At 37.4% G+C, this 4,541-nt stretch overlaps 1 pseudogene; it reads right to left on the reverse strand.

Moving 5' to 3' along the window:
* Positions 1–1,441: 1,441 nt before the first annotated feature.
* Positions 1,442–3,826, reverse strand: LOC110202267 (nuclear envelope integral membrane protein 1 pseudogene; annotated as a pseudogene).
* Between the last annotated feature and the right edge of the window lie 715 nt (positions 3,827–4,541).

The raw sequence follows: 4,541 nt of genomic DNA on the forward strand, positions 1-4,541 counted from the left end.
AGCTCAGCCCTTTGTTCACACTGTGCCCCTTAATCTTCAGTTCTCACTCAGGCCATTACTTCTGGTACTAGTCATTCTCTTCTCTTTTCACAGAGCTGGAGAAATCACAAAATCATGCTGTCTCAGTAGACTAGAAATTCATGTTATATGATCTCAAGAAGGCCTTCACTTCAGACAGCTAGGTTGCTCAGTGGGTAGACTTCTGGAACTAGAATAGGAAGAGCTGACTTCAAATTTTGCTCAGAAACTTACCAGCTATATCTCCCTGGGCAAATCTAAGTGGACTCTGCCTTCACTGTTTTCTTTATGTGTAAAATGAGGATAAACATACTATTCACCTCCCAGGGTTGTTGTGAGGATAAAATGAGATAATATTTAAGGATCTTTACAAACCTTAAAATAATAAATAAATGTTTATTATTAGCATTACAATCTTTTTATACTTCATTAATTGATCCACTATCCCACTTATTTTAGCTGTTATTCTAAATCATTTTTTCCTTTCTTAAATGTTCCATTTCCCCTTCAAAATTTCAGCTGAAAAACCTACCTCCTGCTTTACCCCTGAAATTGAATCCATTCACTAAGAACTCCCTATTATTTCTTCATCCTCAACTAACACCATTTGGATGTTTCTTCCTTCATTACTGACTCTTTTGAAAAGATGACCCTTCTTACCAAGTAATACTCCTCTAGATGCTTAAGAAATCCCATTCCATTCCATTCTGTATTGTCTAATAAATTGCACCTTCTGTCATCCCTACTCTCACAGAAATCTTCAACCTCTCTCAGTCTACTGGCTACTGCTCTGCTGTCTATAAATATGCAAATATCTCCAACATCTTTAAAAAGAATTCTCTAAAGGGTCTCCCCTTTACTTATCATCTTACATAGCTAACCTATATGAAAAAGCCACCTAAATGTCTTCCTTAATTTCCTTTCCTATATTCTCTTCTAACCTCTATTGTCTCATTTCTGATGTCTTTATTCAAAAGAAATTACTTCAAAATCTCGAATTATCTTTCAATTGTCAGATCTAATGGACTTTTCTCAGTCTGCATCTTTCTTAACTTCTCTGCAGCTTTTGTACTGTCAATAATTCTTTCCTGAATATTCTCTCCTATTTATAGTTTCACGACTCTTCTCTCTTCTGGTACTCCTCCTACCAGTCTGACACAGGGCACTCTTACTCACCATGCATGCCATCAAGCCTGTCATGGTCCTCTCTCTCTCTCTCTCTCTCTCTCTCTCTCTCTCTCTCTCTCTCTCTCTCTCTCTCTCTCTCTCTCTCTCTCTCTCTCTCTCTCTCTCTCTTCTCTCTCTCTCTCTCTCTCTCTCTCTCTCCCCTTCTGAAACAGGTCTTTTCTTTAGGGGCAGTTAGGTGGTACAGTGGATAGAGCTCCACCCTTGGAATCAGGAAGACCTGAATTCAAATACATCCTCACAAAGGAAAAGGCAATCTGCCATCAGAATACATGAGCAATAACTCGAGTGTAAAGCTGCAAGACTCAGGTCAGCAGGTTGATGCTGTGTGTATTCTCCAAGGATCCATACTTGTAACACACAGCAAAACTGATGAATCCAACTATGAGGACCTAACTTTAAAGATACTGCCAACAAAAACTATAGATTTATTGTAAGTTAAAAAAAAAGAGCTGTATTAGGTACATAGAAAAAAAAGACTATTCTCCAACTAGGATGATGTAGACAGGAGTTTTCTTGAGCATGAACTTGGACATCAGGAAAATTAAAATTAGCAAAGAGGCCAAAATCCCCAGGTTCATCCAAGTGGAGTAGTAGAAAATCTGACTCCTGCTTAATAAGTCCCCAGAAATGAAAAATAAAAGTCAAAGGAGGAAAATTAGGAAGAGTTTTGGGTCAAATCTTCAGGACAGGCTTATGCTGTACTCCATGGCCTTCTCAAGGACCTAGACTTTGAGGCAGACCTTGGTGCTGTAGAGTTCCCCATGACATAGATGTCATTCAGCATCTCCTTCAGGAAGGACAAGAACAAGTTCCAGAGCCTGAACTGCTCCAGTTCTTTCCATTTTCCCTCATTTTCCACTTCTGTAACTCTCACCACTCTGGAGCTGGTCCATAATTGATGCCACTTTGGGACAAGAGTGTTCTTATAGCAGAACTGCTGATTGCTAGTCTCATAATAAAATTGCGATTCTTGCAGCATCACCATTTGTACTTCAATTTCAGCTGCACTGCAGAGAGGTCAAGCTCAGTCAGGCTGCCCTGCCACCCCGAGTCCTCCAGCCTGGGGTCCTAGAAGTGACTGGCACTGCTTGGTCACTTTAATTCATCCCACCATGGTTGCTGCTGCATTCAGAGGGAGAAAAACCTATTACACTGTGTATGTGGGGTGGGGGATAGAAGGGAGTGAAGACCAACTTGAAAAAGATCTATTTCAATGGGGGGGTGATGGGCATTGATTGAACTTTACTCTTATTAGTATTGGCTCAAAGAGGGAAGGATATGCACAATAAGTTGAATATAGAAACCTGTCTTACCCAACAGGGAAGTAGGAGGGGAGAGTAGATAAAAGCTGTGTGTGGGGGGGGCAGTGACAGAAAGGAGGGAAGATCAGGGGAGGTGGTAGACAGAAGTAATACACTATTAAGGTGATATGTAGATATATAGAGGTAGATAGATAGATAGATAGATAGATAGATAGACAGATAGATATGATATGATATAAACAGGAGAGAAAGGACATAAACAGGAGGAAGAATAGGATAGAGGGAAATACAAAGGTAATGATCATAACTGTGAGTGTGAGTGGGATGAACTATCCTGTAAAACAGAAAGAGATAGAAGTATGGATCAAAAACCAGAACCCTACAATATGTTGCTTACAAGAAATGCACTTGAAACAGGGAGAAACACAGAGGGAAAACAAAGGGCTGGAGGAGAATCTATTATGTTTCAACTGAAATTAGAAGAAAAAAAGCAGGAGTAAGAATCCTCATCTTAGACAAATTGAAATCAAAAATAGACCTCATTAAAAAAGATAAGGAAGGAAACCACATCTTGCTAAAAGTTACCATAGATAATGAAGCAATCAAATTAGGAGAGCAAGGAATACGTCCCTTTCAGAAAAAAAGAAAAAGAACAAACTACAAAAGAATTCCCTAGGGGGAAAAAAATCTCCAGGGCCAGATGGATTTCTAAGAGAGTTCCATAAAACATTTAAAGAACAATTAATTTCAATACTATGTAGAATATTTGGGAAAACAGACTGAGTTCTTCTAAATTATTTTTATGAGGCAAATACAGTACTGATACTTAACCTAGGAAGAGCCAAAACAGAGAAAGAAAATTATAGAACCATTTCCATAATTGATATAGACCAAAAAAAAAATTTGAATGAAATACTAGTAAAAATATTACAGCAACTTCTCACAAGAAGAATACACTATGACCAGGTAGGATTTATATCAGGAATACAGAAATGGTTCAATATTAGGAAAATTATCAGTATAATTAACCATATCAACAGCGAAAGTAACAGAAATGACTTGTTTATCTCAATAGGTGCAGTAAGAGCTTTTTGACAAAATGCAATACCCTTTACTATTAAAAACATTAAAGAGCATAGGAATAAATGGAATCTTCCTTAAAATCATAAATAGCATCTACCTAAAACTTTCAGCAAGCATTACATGTAATGGTGACACAGTAGAAGCATTTTCAATAAGATCAGGGGTGAAACAAGGATGTCCATGTAATAGAAACTGAGGAGGATAGATCCTCCCCAGCCCCCTGGTGTAACAGCTTCATGACCTGACATAAAGATAAATTGGAGTTACCAATGCATGGCCCGGACTAAGGAGACAGAACATTAAATACCCAATAAACTACGTTACCTAGGAAAGCAATTCATCTCAAGAAACGTTTTTCTTGAGAAAGGTGTGTAACTGTCCAAGGAATTGATCACTCCTTGGAGATTGTTAAACCCAGAGAACCCAGCTTCTGGGATAAGAACTCACTATTTGACAAAAACTGCTAGGAAAAACTGGAAAAGAATATGGCAGAAACTAGGCATAGACCAACATCTTACACCACAAAATAGTTAGATATAAAGTTTGATTTTATAAGCACTCTGGGAGAGCATGAAATAGTTTACCTGTCAGATTTATGGAGAACAGAATAATTTATGTCAAAAGAATAGATAGAAAGAAGAAGACATTATGAAATGCAAAATGGGTAATTTTGATTACATTAAGTTGAAATTTTTTTTTTCACAAAGAAAGCCAGTGAAGCCAAGATGAGATGGGAAGCAGAAGACAAATTTTTTTTATGACAAGTGTCTCTAATAAAGGCATACTTTCTAAAATATGTAGATAACTGAGTCAGATTTAAAACAACACAAGTCATTCCCCAATTGCTAAATGGTCAAAGGATGTGAACAGGAAGTTTTCAGATGAAGGAATTAAAACTATATAGTCATATGAAAAAATGCTCTAAATCACTATTGATTAGGAAAATACAAATCAAAATAACTGAGGTATCACACCTATCAGAATGGCTAA

This window comes from Phascolarctos cinereus, unplaced genomic scaffold (genome assembly GCF_003287225.1).
Source record: "Phascolarctos cinereus isolate Bilbo 61053 unplaced genomic scaffold, phaCin_HiC Scaffold_7;HRSCAF=346, whole genome shotgun sequence".
Taxonomy (NCBI): Eukaryota; Metazoa; Chordata; class Mammalia; order Diprotodontia; family Phascolarctidae; genus Phascolarctos; species Phascolarctos cinereus.